This window comes from Amblyomma mixtum, chromosome 3 (assembly GCF_055824585.1).
Source record: "Amblyomma mixtum isolate Tamu chromosome 3, ASM5582458v1, whole genome shotgun sequence".
Classification (NCBI taxonomy): Eukaryota; Metazoa; Arthropoda; class Arachnida; order Ixodida; family Ixodidae; genus Amblyomma; species Amblyomma mixtum.
Genome location: NC_143014.1, coordinates 398232068 through 398246880, shown reverse-complemented (window position 1 = coordinate 398246880; position 14813 = coordinate 398232068). Strand labels below are relative to the sequence as shown.

The 14813-nt window shown below is 43.3% G+C and overlaps 1 long non-coding RNA gene across 1 annotated transcript; it reads right to left on the bottom strand.

Annotated features, from left to right (window-relative positions):
- Window positions 1–363: 363 nt before the first annotated feature.
- On the bottom strand, window positions 364–9710 carry LOC149357300 (uncharacterized). Its single transcript, XR_016289898.1, has 4 exons — window positions 9309–9710; window positions 8588–8696; window positions 7875–7921; window positions 364–437 (listed from the first exon to the last, which is right to left on the bottom strand). It is a non-coding gene; the product is annotated as an uncharacterized LOC149357300 (long non-coding RNA).
- Window positions 9711–14813: the final 5103 nt, after the last annotated feature.

Sequence of the window (14813 nt, the reverse complement as noted above, 5' to 3'; positions counted from 1 at the left end):
TAGTAGCATCCTTTACCAGTAGCATAGTAGCGGCCTGAAAACTGCAGATTTAATACATCCTTGAACTTATGAAGCTGCAAAAAATAATAAACAAGATCTGGTGAAAAAAATAATAAAGAAGAGTACTTAACTACCACATCCCATTGCACTTCACAAGCATTCATACAAAAAGCATTTAGCAATGAAGAAGGCAGTTATAGGCATTGTAAAAGTACCATAGCAACAGTGGTATTATAGGAACCTGCTATACACCCCTTTAAGTGCTAAGGCTTTACTCATAGTCCTGAAGCTTTATCACTAATTGATCATGCTCTCTCCATTTGCTATCTTCACCACTAGCTCGTGTTCTTGGCATCGATATTACTGATAACCGACCTATACTTACCTGCTTCGATAACAATATGAAACCCAGCTCAGCCTCTCGCACTAAGATGGCTCTGTAAAAAGATGAATTTATTAATAGCATTAAACATACCGACTGGTGTATAATTAAATCACTTACCAATCCACAGGTAGTCTTTTTAAAATTTTTGTCGCTAGTCTCAAATTGCATAGGAACCTACTCGCAAGAGATGAAATGTAAAAAGGCTGTAGCCTTTCCACATAATCCTTGGCTATCAGAGAAACTCTTATGTGCTCTGCGAAAGTGTGAGAACTTATATAAAAAAACTAAAAAACAACCTTTCAACAAGAAATTACACACCAGATACAAAAAACTTAGCAACAACATTACGGCTCAATTAAAAGTGGCTAAAAAGACATACTTTGAACAGAGAGTATTTGAAGTTGGTAAGAATGCAAAAAAAAAATGGGAAATAGTTAACACGTTTCTGAATAGAAATGTACGAAATCACCAAGTATCCAGGATTTTACATAATGTTGTCTACTGTGATCAACTACTTGAAATAGCTGAAGTCTTTAGCAGTTTCTTCTTCGCTAATGAGTCTCCACCATCACCTCACCATATCAGAATGGCTAGCCACATTTCATGCTCATTTTTCCTGTCTCCAACGTCACCCGAAGAAATTTTAACTGCCATAAATACTCAGAAATTAACAAGTCCTGGTACTGACAATATTCACCCCAACCACATCAAAATGGTTGCACCTCTAATTGCAGATGTATTTTCTTTTCTTGTCAATCTAATTTTTAAGACGGGTACTTTTCCAGACGAACTTAAGAAAGGCAAATCAATTCCCATCTACAAAAAGAGCGACTGCTTAATACCATCAAACTGCCGACCCATATGCGAACTACCTTTTTTCAGCAAAATTATCGAAAAATTAATTGAAAAAGTTCACCTAACTACCTCAATAAGTTTAGCATCCCCTCCCCTCATCAGTATGGATTCCGAGAAGGTTTTTCGACAGATCTTGCCCTCAATACACTTACTGACCAACTAAAGAATGCAATAGATGAAGGGCTTCGCACTGCAGCAGTTTTTATTGATTCAACAAAAGCTTTTGATACAATAATCCACAACATTCTCTTTGCTAAACTTGAATCAGTAGGTATATGTGAACCACCACTCATCCTGCTAAAAAGCTACTTACGAGATAGATGTCAAACAGTTTGTAACTCGAGCATTTTTTCTAAGCCTCAAATTACTAATATAGGTGTACCTCAAGGATCCATTCTAGGTCCACTTTTGTTTCTTATATATATATTAATGACTTACCTAATTATCTGTCATCCTCAAAATGCATTTTATATGCAGATGATACTACTATATTTCACTCCAATAACGACACCTCTCGTCTCATTTCTAAACTAAACATTGACCTATAAAATATCATTCCGTGGTGTAACAATAATATGCTCTATATTAACACCTCTAAAACAAAATTCATGGTATTTAGCTCGCATCAAAGAAAGTTAGCCTCTATTCCATTTATCAATATCGCTAACCAAACTATATTTCCTTCTAACACAGCTACGTTCCTTGGTGTACACCTCGATAACGGTTTATGGTTTATTGGAGTTTAACGTCCCGAAGCGACTCAGGCTATGAGGGACGCCGTAGTGAAGGGCTCTGGAAAGGGCTCTGGACATCGCACATTACACGGGCCTCTAGAATTTTGCCTCCATCGAAATTCGGCTGCCGCGGCAGGGATCAAACCCGTGTCTTTCGGGCCAGCAGCCGAGTGCCATAACCACTGAGCCACCGTGGCGGGGGACACCTCGATAACCATCTCAAGTATTATGACCATATTACTTAAGTTATTAAAAAAATGGCACCTGGGAAACGAATTCTTATTAAAGCACGACCATACTTTAGCTTTAACACATTGATCGCATTATATCACTCACTCATTTATACGTAGTCACATCACTTATGGCTTAACATGCTGGAGTAATACAGCTCTCACCTTGCATCAACTCAGGTAATCCAGAACAAAGCTATAAGAATTATTACATCCAGCCTGTGTAATACTAATGCCAGATCTTTACCCCGTATGAACAATATCCTGTTTCAGAGCTCATCAAATTTCTTTAGGCATATTGTTCTTCAGAATCATTAACAACCAATTACCAGCAGTTGAGTTTTTATCTTCCCCACTCACCAATTCCAGCACTACCCGGTTTCCTTCTAACCACAATTTTCTGCTACCATATGTTCGTACTAACTATGGTAAGCAGACTGTTCAGTATTCATCGATTTCACAATGGAACACCTTACCTCTGAATATTAAAAACTCGCGTTCAGTATGTAATTTTAAACAGACCTTAAAACAATTCTTGATAGCAGAGAGTTGACCATCAGTTTCTTTTTGTGTCTTCCTTTTCTCTTTTTATTTTCTCCTTTTTTCTTTTTCTTTGGAGTTTTTGTGTTCTTTGTCTACAGATGTATGTGATGGGGTGGAAGCAGGCTCCAGCTTTTTGGAGCAGGCACGGGAGCACCAAAAGTCTTATTTTGGAGCAGCAAAATTCCCATTTTGGAGCAATTTGTCGGCTATTTCGGAGCACTTTTGAAGCAGACTGGCGACATTTAAATGCGACTAAGAGCAATTTTGTTTGCAACTAGTCTATAAACTGCATAGATATTGATCACAGATCCCACAGCCAAGAATTAATTAAAAGGACTGCAATTGTTCTAAAGATATTTTCCAGACTTCATGAAAAAAAATAGACATGTAGCAGTTAATGCAAACAGTAGTTGCAGTACATTAGCTCTTGTTAATTTCAGATAAAAAAAAAAACATAATGGGGTAAGTTCGTCAAAACCAACAAAAGAGTGCCACAGAGTCTCGAATATAGACCAGATTTTTTTACCCTCGCACGCAGGCTGCGGGCGCGCTCCTACTCTCGACACCAGTCGCCATCTCTCGGCGCGCGCGGCCCGAGGGACTGCGGGTCGCGCCGGCGCCGCGCGTACAACGCATGTTTCCGTGTTCGCTTCTGCCGTTGTGCTTCATCAGCTAACGTATGAGGGTGTGTGCTGTGCGTCACTACTCACATTTTCCCTCTTCCAGACAGTACTGCGGTTATCTTGCGCGCAGTTACTCGTTAACGTGACATCCGAGGGTAGTCGACCAGGTAGTGTACGGACTGGAAACCGGCACTTCTAAGCAGATTTCTGCGCTGTACTCGTGTCGTTTGTTGTCGCCTTTTACGTGCGATATCATCTATGATAATTTTATGCATCAGAATGTAGATCTACTGATTTGACTCAGTGGAGTATAGTAACTGGATAGGCGAGCTGCAGACTGAAGGTTGTCCCGACGGAGCGCGTGTTTTCGATCACCAGTACGTGTTCGGCATCCTTGCGCTGAGCTTGCTCTTGTTCCCATTAAACACATTTCATGACACGATTGTAAGCACGACCGCTACCGATTTCAGCTGCTTTTTCCGCACGCATGTCAGAGGGATCTGGGGGGTAAAGGTTTATCTATAGTATCTTTCTGCTGTTGGTATCTACACTAGCTTGGTTTGGTTTATTAAGGTTTTACGTCCCAAAGCGACTCAGGCTATGAGGGACGCCGTAGTGAAGGGCTCCGGAAATTTCGACCACCTGGGGTTCTTTAACGTGCACTGACATCGCACAGTACACGGGCCTCTAGAATTTCACCTCCATCGAAATTCGGCCGCCGCGGCCGTGATTGAGCCCGCGTCTTTTGGGCCAGAGCCGAGAGCCGTAACCACTGAGCCACCGCAGCGGTGCGGTATCTACCTTATTCATAGGAAAATACTATGCGCGATTTCATTACATTTTCTACACTTAGCCAAACGGCTACGCAACGCTCTCACACGCGGCGAGAGCTCCTGAATAAAATAACGCGACTTCGAACCTCAGAATTAGTGAAAGCTGGATTAGCTGCTCATATCTATTCAAGCTTTGATAAATTAAGCGAAAGTACGTTTTTATGCACCAGGTTGCATAAACCATGACAAAATTTGTTTTCTGTTGGCACTGCGACTCAGTTGAGCTCACAGGTGTAATTTGTTGATAACTGGCGCGGTGACAAGAAGGCCCTGTTTGTGGAGGGGGGCTTTATGGCCGGCCGGCAGGAAGGAATAAGAGTGCATGGGAATTGGAACTGCATGCTAGCCGCACATCTAATGCTTGATATTGAACAAAAATTTTCTTTGCGGTGGAGCACCAAGACGGAATTCGATATAAGCACGAGCGCGTTCTAAGCGCCGGCACAATTAATCTGAATGTCAAACTAAATGTCATTAAAATACGTCAATGTTATCGCTTTGATAACGTAAATACTTCCTGCAACACAGCCACGCAGCGGAAGTATGCTCGACAATGTTTTTTTAGCGCCCGAAGCGCGGCTTTATGCAGGCGCGGCCGCGGAACTGCCGCAGCCCCGCAGTCCCCAAAGAAACGCCCGCACCGCGGCGCGCCAGTCGGCGCAAAATGGCCGCGCCCTGGAGAGGCTCAAAAATCTGGTCTATATGACGTCAGGACCGAAAAAGAATCAATATCCACCAACCGGTCAATTTAAAATTCAGAAAATTGCCGCAGCCAAACCAACAAGGAGGGGGCTAAGCTACCCTATTTACTAGCATAATTTGCGCCCTCGCGTAAATGCGCACCCAGAATTTATTACCCAAGCACATATGAAAAAAAAAATGCACCAGCGTGCACGCGGATGGGCGCAAGGCAGGCTGTAGAAGATCGGCGCAAACACATTGCTGTGGAGATGTAACCACACCACTGGCCAAGCCAAGCCAAAGCAATGTCAACTGCATGCGAGGTGCGAGCACGACGGGTAGTAAGCCCGGTGCCCATTCAGTGGCAGCTCCACTTGTAACAAGTTCGTAATTCGTTTGTTAAATTAGTTCCGGTAAAGAAAATTATATGCGTGCACCGCTTGCCCGGCCCACTCGCGCTGGCGGTTGTTTTCCAGGACAAGGTGTCCGGAATTCAAAACAACCGAACTGCTGGCGGTTTGGTTCGCCGCTAGTCAATTGCGACTTTTACCGCCGTTTATCTCCACTGGCTCCTGACTGCTGGCTCTGCAATTGTATCAATATGCGTTTATTGCTTAGAGCTGCGCATGCGGCGTCATACCATCCCGCGGGGATGGGGGTTGCGTCGACCTGTATATGGAATCTTTTTTTTTTTGACCAGCGAGGGGTGCAAGTGAGGGGTATATGTATGCACGTAATGACCATCATGGAGTTTTTTTCGTATGTGTTCGTGAAATCGTATCTCTTTTTGGAGCCCTAAATTAATGAAAAAGGCATACAAATTATGCAAGTGAACCTAGTATCTTGTTGTCCGCACAATAAATACAGCTTGCTGTGTGAGGTAAGTGTACTATACCGGCTGCGCTCAAGTTATATTATCAGATAATAGTTAAAAGTACTTTTACTCATGCTTGTACAAGCCTTTCATGACAGCCGCGCCGACCACCACGAGCAGGGACCACACCACGAGCGAACCCAGCTGTCGATGCGGATGCGGTTGTGTCCGTTGGATGGATGGATGATAATGGCTTTACCCTTTGTATCGGGCGGCAGCTTTCACCACCCAGCCTACACTTCCCCATTGTTAATTGATTTTTCTTTTCCCTTTCTTTCGGTTTGGTTTGGTTTATGGGGTTTAACGTCCCAAAGTGACTAAGGCTATGAGAGACACCGTAGTGGAGGGCTCCGGAAATTTCGACCACCTGGAGTTCTTTAACGTGCACTGACATCGCACAGTACACGGGCCTCCAGAATTTCTCCTCCAAAGAAATTCAACCACCGCAGCCGGGATTGAACCCGCATCTTTCGGGTCAGCAGCCGAGCACCATAACCACTGAGCCACTGCGGCGGCTTTCCCTATCTTTCAATTTCGCTCGTACAATGTCTAGTTTGGCTATCCTTTTCCCCTCCAAATTCACCGCTTCCTTGATTTCCGCCACCAATCTTCCAACCTCCCCTTCGTTCATGACTTTCCCATCCACTCGCCAATCCATTTTGTGTTAATACTTATCATGTACAGATACTTGTACACCTTTTTTGCCCCCCTTGTTTCCTCCATTTGGGTTAGTCTCTGATCATATTTCAGTTTGCTGATTGCCTCCCAAACCTCGAACGACGCCCAACCTATATCTCCCTGGACACCCTCATTCGGAGTGTTCCCTTGGGCTCCCAAGGCTAGCCTTCCTACACTTCCTTGTCTGACATCTAGACTTGACTGTACTTCTGATTTCATGCGCAGGACTGCATTTCCAAATGTGAGGCCCGGTACCATGATTCCCTTCCATACCCCTCTAACCACTTCATACCTATTATAGTTCCATAGTGCTCTATGCTTCATAATGTCTGAATTCCTTTTTTTTTGTTCAGTGTCCAATTCTGGTGCTTTATTGGGCGTTAAGTTGTAAAAGACTCAATAAAAGGTAGGTTGGCCATATTTGCATGTGAATAAGAGCCTAAAAATGACGTGTTTGATATAGTGCGGTACCGCTTATATTGCGGATTTTCCCAACTCCCACGACCTGCGTTATAAGCGGTCTATGCTGTACTGTAACTGCAAACAGCAGACTATTCAATATGCAGCCAGGCATTATTAACTGATGCTGCCCACTTGTTGATGGACTACGCATCTGCATGCTGTTTTCCGCCTCCATCTTATGCAGAAAGGGTACAAAGCTAGGTCACATGCAGTTGCTAAGCATGTCTTGAAACCCATCGCTGTTCAATGAAGCTAAGAAACCCGAGATCCCGTGGGTTAGTCTATGAAATGCCCCTGCTGAGTCACCCTTGACTTTCAAACAGAAAAAAGCAAAGTAATGAAAGACCACACAATGAAATTTGATAGTAAATTTGTTATACTGTTACACATACTTTGTGCAGAGCAAGGCACCAAAACATCTTGGCCACTGCCAGGAGGTGACTCCACAGGTGACTGCACTGGCACTAATTTTTAAAACATACAAAAATCCGTGTTTAATCATAAACTTTCTCAAAAAGTTTCCTATGCAAAGCAAACTGATGAATCTGTTCTGATGTGGATGTTTGCCATTAGTAGGCAGCATGTGGTAACCCTTACTCTGTGTACTTTGGCAATTATGATGCTTCACAGGTCATTAAACTTTCATTTGTAAACCTGCTCCAAGCAAGAGAGCATTATGTTTTAGATGTCTTTTTTGCAGAGTCTGATATTTCCTTGTCAGAAATCCTTGAACAGAGCTGCACTGCACTTTCTTGACAAAGCTGAAGTTTTGGTTAATCTTGCATATTAAGCCTCCTTAAAATGTAACCTATAATAGCAAACTATTGTCCTGTTTGGGCTTAGTTCTTTCATGTTGCGTACTGGCAAGCACTTTAATTATTTTTATTTACCTGATGGCACTATATCCAAGCAATTAAATTTACGACACAAAGCTTTAACCATTTGTTAAAAGCATGCAAGCAAATACCATTCTAACCTGAATGGCCTTGATGACTTCGAGGAGACTGAGTGGCAACTTGGGAACTGCGTTCCTTGACAAAGGCCAGAGGGGGACTCGTGTAACAAAAGACAGTTTTGATTGCTGTCACCCCAAACAGTTTTTTTTTGTATTTCCATTCTGAATACAGAACATGTCTAATCTGATCATGGCATACAGAAGTGAACAGAGAGAAAATACCACTACGAAGAACAGTGCTTCATGGTGTCATTTTCTCTGTCAGTGATCGCTTATGCACACTATGACCAAATCAACCTGCAACCAACTAGCCCATCAGTTCGTCCTAAGTGAATACAATACTTGTACTACTGAAATTCAGTTTTGTTATTTGACTGGGAAACTTTCCATATTCTTTGCACATTAGGCACTTCTGTGCACAATTTTGCACATTTCAAAATGGCAACTTCACTTCAGGCAAATTTAGCATCCTTCATTTAGAGAACAGGGTCTTTGTCTTATACAATACTTGCAAATGCAGAAAATATTTCTAAAAACAGTGAGCACTGTAGCAGCACTGTAGCATGGCCACCAGCATTTTCTTACCAAAAAATGTTGCCAGCAGTACAGTCAATTTTTTCTCTCCAAATTGTTACCAAGCACATCACAAAAAAAAACTTCATAATTCCTAGTGTGTTAGTTGCATAGATCCCAGCACTTTAATGTTACAATTATAACAGGGCACTGCTGCTTACCTTTGTTGGCCAAAGGGTGGCAATGGCAAATCAGTTATTCCATCTTCAGAGTCTGAGCCTGATAAACTGCACGCAAGGACCCGCTTCCTCCGCTTCCCACGACCTTTGTCTAAGAATCGAGATGTCGGCAGTTTCCCAGTACACAACTTTAGTGATTTACTTAGGTGAAAAACGCAACATTCTGCAATTGCACAGTGCATATGCCTCATTAAAATTTCCTGTGATCACTTAGCTAAATTTATGCAAATCCATGTTTAGCCTCCAAGTCCACGCTCTTAAACATGCAATATAGATGAGGGGACTGAAGCATCGAAAGGGCACTGTTAATGGCATTTCCTTTTACATTTTCTCCTTTTTTTTGGTGCCTGAAGCACACTGCTGGCCTCACTTTTATCAATAATAGTTATAAATAATACCCAACTAATGATGAAATCAAATTGACGACCAAATGGAGTATACTGCCTTGACAGGCTCCAACCATCGGCTCTTTACTTGATGCAGTCTTGCACAGAAAGGCAACTTCTACCAGAAATGACCCCACACTCAACTGTTAAACTGACACATCCATTTGTTCGACATTTTTCCTTCCCAGAACAAACATGTTTAGTTCCTCTCTATAAAGTTCAAACAAGACTCAAGTCTGTAGACAGCGTGCTGGTGTAGCTGACATGCTATGCCCATATGCTAACTACATTGAACAACCTATATAAAGCTTGATTACCTTGATCAGATGGCATTGCCAGGTCGTGTGTGACCTGTGCTTTTGCCAGCTTTTGCCTGGCTCTCTCATATGTGTCTAGAACAAAGTCAGGTTAAAATTACTCAGTTTCAGCAGCCAATTACAGTCAAGGAAATGTAGCAGGTCTATAGTAATTAAACCATTCATAAAATCTTTACCTGCATTTCGCAGCTTTGACTGGCACAGAGATGTACACAAACAAAAGCACCATTACTTAGAGTAACTTAATACACAACCTCTCTGCTCCAAATTCGGAGATATAATTTGATGATATAAACTGTAAATCAATGAATATACAGAAGGAGGTCCCAGAGCACGATGGCTGTATCAGACCTCCTGAGGTGTACTCTCTGCGAAGGAGGCACATTAAAAAAAAACATTGGCCTGGCCTACGTCATATGCACGTGATAACACCGTAATCTTTTCTGTACTGTTAAAAATTTTAGCAGAAATGAACCATTAAAACCTGAAAATGAGTCCTTTGCCACACTTAAAATGAGCTACAATGAATTGCATAACAGGCAAAAGCAGAGTTCACAAAGCCATGCGAGACCAACAATGCTGGAAAGTACGCATTTAGCAGGCAAGAAATACTACATGCTGTGATGAAAGGGCACCGATTTATTATAGAGCAGAAACAAATTGCCAATTATATTAAGCTTTAAAGTGCATAAAGGTACCTTTAAAACTATGCCTTCTCTATTATAGTATGTACAGTTTCACTATTTACATGCTAAATGCTGTCTTAGAATATGGGCAAAACTAAATAGTGCAAAAATTTGCATCTTAATGTTTTTAGGCTATTATTGATTCCTGTAACTGTAAGAAATACACAGCAGTTTATGTATCTCATGCTAATCTCATACTTGAACTGTAGCCAGAGGATTCCGGTGTAAATTATTTTACAATACGATTAAATTTATCCACACCAGCTCTTGAGCAACTGCACTATTCCTGGCATCTCTAATTTTTCACAACTGATAGCCTCCCTACTGGATGAGCAGCAATACCAGATTGTCATTAGCAGCAAACAGGAATTAAAAACAGCTTATATCTGCCACTTTACCTTCTATGCTGAGGACGACAACTTCAAATGCCTTGTACGTTGTGTCTGGACCCTCTCGCTGCTTGACAGCTTTCAGCGTCCGTGACGCTCTATAGCTGAACGGCCATAAGCAGTCCCGGCCATTAACCCAATTTAACAGCACAACTTCTACTGATGCGTCATTCAAAAATCTTACAACAGCAAACATCTGCAAAAATCAAAGCTTCTGACAATTCATGAAATGCACACACCAAACGAAACCAACAAGAAATATATAAATAAGTGAGCCAAATAGACATATTTAGAGTTTCAGTAATGGAGGAACAAAGACATGTAATGAAATGCAGTTTGCGGCAGAGTCTATCCAAGATTGTTTATACTAAAAAAATGACATGATCTAATGACTGCAAAACAATCTGTCAGGAAAGAATGAAAAACTAATTGCAATTACACCTGTGGTAACGCCGATAATCAGTGCTACCTTGCCAACACTGAAAATGTTGCATTTGTGTTGAACACCACTGCCATGTTAGAGTAAGGACTCTCACAAGGGGTCCTTAAGGTTTCCATTGCGCACTGAAGCTCCTTAAAGGATCTGCTGAGGCAGAAAAATGGAAGTTGAGTAGAACAGAACTAGCCGAAAAATAATGGATGAGGAGGCCAGCGACCGATGTGCAGTGAGTGCATTAAGTTTCTTGCAGGAACACTGTTTGAAACTATTGCAAAGAACTAATCCATGTGAAGCAAAAGGATAACCAAATATTCATGCTCTGACCCTAGGGTACATACAGCAAAAGCAAGCATTTGGTGCGGACACTGGATACTGGCCAAACCTTGCAAGAAGACAAGCTAGAAGCAATGAAGATGTGCAGGTCACTTGACTTGCATGGTGTGATGAAAAAATCTCGAAATTCCATGAACTGCCTCCCAACAACTACATTGCAACCTTCATTGTTGGAACAAAAATCTGAAACAAGAATGACTGTTGCATCAGAGAGGACACAGCAATTATCACCTATTTTCGACTCTAGCACAAACATTGGAAAAGCAGCAGCTTGGAATTGTGGACCTTTGCATGAGTTTGGCAGCTGTCCACCCATATATGCATTTTCTGATACGTGACTGACTTCTCTGAGCAGTGCTGAAAAGCATAAAGCTTGCCACTAGCCTTCAGGTCACACAGGCGATTGTACAACCGCTCAAGGGGTCTTGTGGAGCTACGGACAAGGCGCTTGAGTTGATACATGTAACTTTCAGAAGAGAAAGCACTGAAGCTGTCAAGATGACCGTGGGTGATCACATCATCTGCCAGATGTACTAAGCCATCAACATTTATATATAAGAGACCTTCCCTTCACCATACAGATCCTTGAAAGAACTAACAAACAAGCAAAAAAGCTCTTTGCATACTTATTGTACAAGACACACACGTTTGGACTAGCAAGGATTCTAATGGCAACATGAAGCACAAGAAAGTGTTCATACCTTTTTCTATCCAGCACACCCTTCAACACCACTGGACCCAGGTACAAAAGGAACAAACGAAGTTCAGTAGCTTTCCTAAAGCCTAAGTCACTCAGAGGGCGTGGAAGGTGAACAGACTCTCTACAGCAGAACTGCCTGAGGTCAGTCATCCGCTGCGAGATTAATTTTACAGCTGTGGAAGGCAAACGGTAGGAATTGCTGCCCTTGATCCAAAGCAGGAGCAGCTTTTTAGTGACACTGATGCACAGCAAATGCATGTAATCTAAAGGTAATTGAGAAACGAGCCCTAAAGGCAGAGATGCGAGAGGCGTATCCCTTACGTGATGATCCTCCTGAGTTTTTTGGGCAAAGGATTCATCTGTTCGCAGGGGTGCATCTGTGTCTAAGAAAACCACAGTGCCATCTACAAACTCACCTTCCTGCATACATTTTCTGCATCCAAAGTAACCTGAATGGGACTTAATCCCTAAAAGGAAGGACTTTGCGGGAGCATCACAAACAAATGCCTTGACATAGAGTGAGATATGCTGCCCAGAGACGGAGATCCCATCCTTAAGAAGTTGCTGGAGCTCACAGAGAAAAGGGGACAGATAGTCATCAACCGAGCTGGGTTTGGAATGACCATGGTAACAACCAATCAAAAATACTCCACTGCCTTCTATATCCGGAGTCCTCGCTAACATTGGCCAGAACTGGCTGTGTGCGCTTTTAGTGAATGGAAGGCCATCAACGTAAAACATCAAGCCAATCCAAGCTGGTACCTTAGACACATCAACCACATGAGAAAGCAGGCATTGCAAGCTTTCCGCAATCTCGAAGTGGAAGTATGAACCTGGTGGAACACACATGAGACTGGAAGATCGAGGTGTTGACAGCAATGTTCTGGCATCGCTTGGTAAACTCGAAAAGCAAGAATGCTGCCGAAGTTTTTTCAGCAACGGTGAAAGAGCACTGCGCTTGATTTTATGGTCACTGGCCCACTCTTGCAAAAAAAATTTCATATAATTTTCTGAGCAATACAAATTTGCGCAGCTGCTAACGTGCTCCTTAAGTGGTGATTGCTGACAGACTTCTGCATCTGAGGAGTCTCTCGCGGGAGTGTCGATGTGGGCATTACAACAGGACTGCTCCTGAATTTCTAAGCTACCACTGCATGCGTCCCTCGACTCTGGCCTGCTCTCACAGGTCGAACGAGTGCTCTGTGCATTCGGGAGAACAAGGTCTGTGCTGCTAGCAGCTGTGGGCGCCAGCCTAGCAGGCTTTGCTGTGGCGGAGAAAGAGCAGGAATTTGAACTGTTTTCCCCAGCCTCTGGCACTTTCCCCGATGAAATCGGAATATCCCTCAATAGTTTTTTCGCCTGGCTCACTTTCAGAGCTTTCACTGTCTGTCTCGACGGTCAAACGTCCCAAATTGGTTCAGAATCTTTGAATTTGCTCGCACACACGCCTTCGTTCACTTCAATACCTGTTAGAGAATTTTTAACAACTTGCGGCTTCGCGCTATGATCACCAGAAATTAGGCCTACCACATCTTCGTTAACGCGGCGGCTTCTCTTCCAGCGTGACAAACTTTCATAAGGCTTCCTCCGACGCTTCATTTTAACTGGCTCCCGGTAGTGAGAAATAACGTGGCGCGCAAGCCTCCTTTCAAGCAGTGAAACCTGGTCCGACGCAAACGGCGACGTCCCTGCAGCGTCGGCGATTACGGCGAACGGGCCGACGCAACCAATCCTGCGCTCCTCGCCGCACGGTGCGTGCGTGAGACAAAAATCCCGTTATTTGAAGCTTACTTTCAAGCGGTGGTCCGACGCACACGGCGACGTTCCTGCAGGGTCGGCGATTACACGAACGGGTCGACGCAGCTTACGCCTCGCCACACGGTTGTTGTTGTGGTCTGTCCTCCAGATAATGGCGCGTCCCCACTGCGGGGGATTGGTCAAGACACAGGCGGCAACTGGTTGCATCAGACAAAAATGCCGTTACTTGGTAAAAAAAGGCGCGAACGATGGTCATTGGCTGAACTACGTCATCAAAAAGATTCATCACGACAATTTTTAATTAAACATAAAAAATGAGTAGAAATCAGTCACAAATATTTGTCTTAGCAATTTTTCTCAGGTATTTGAGCTCGCTCGTTGTTTTTTTTCTCGGGCATGTGGCCGCCGCGATCTGCTCAGGCGGCGGCGCGCGCGAGCTGCGATCGCGGAGGCCACGCGCCTGTGCACGGCACGTGGTTGCGCCCACAGCCGGGCGGCGGCGCAGTTTCGCCTGTAGTCAAATTATAATCGAGATATTTTGGCTCTTGATGAACGATTCTAGCTAACCCGCGTTAATTATCCACATGCGCATCCATATGCATGTTGTGGGGAATACAATCGTGTTCAACAAAGGCACGGCAGCATGCAGTTGAAATTAATAAAACGATACATGATGCAAGAGGACTTCCAGACGACTAATAATCTAGATCTTATAAATGTTTTGCTGCAACTTAGATGCTAAAAGTCTTGAGCAGTTATCTTCTCAACGTCTTCTCTTAAACCTCTGTAAAACGCAAAGACAAAGATGCCTATAAGACATCTCGATAAGCCCTAGATGTCCTAGCTTTTTTAGATGTTTCAAAAAGTCTGGTAAACGTTGTGTGTTCAGTGGGAATGACGCCCAACCCATATCTCCCTGGACTCCCTCATTCGGACTGTTCCCATGGGCTCCCAAGGCTAGCCTTCCTACACTTCTTTGTCTGACCTCTAGACTTGACTGTACTTCTGATTTCATGCACAGGTCTGCGTTTCCAAATGTGAGGCCCGGTACCATGATTCCCTTCCATACCCCTCTAACCACCTCATACCTATTATAGTTCCATAGTGCTCTATGCTTCATAATGTCTGAATTCCTTATTCCTTTATCCTTCAGAATCCTCTCATGCTCTTCCAAATATTTTTTCCCTTCACTTAGCCCTA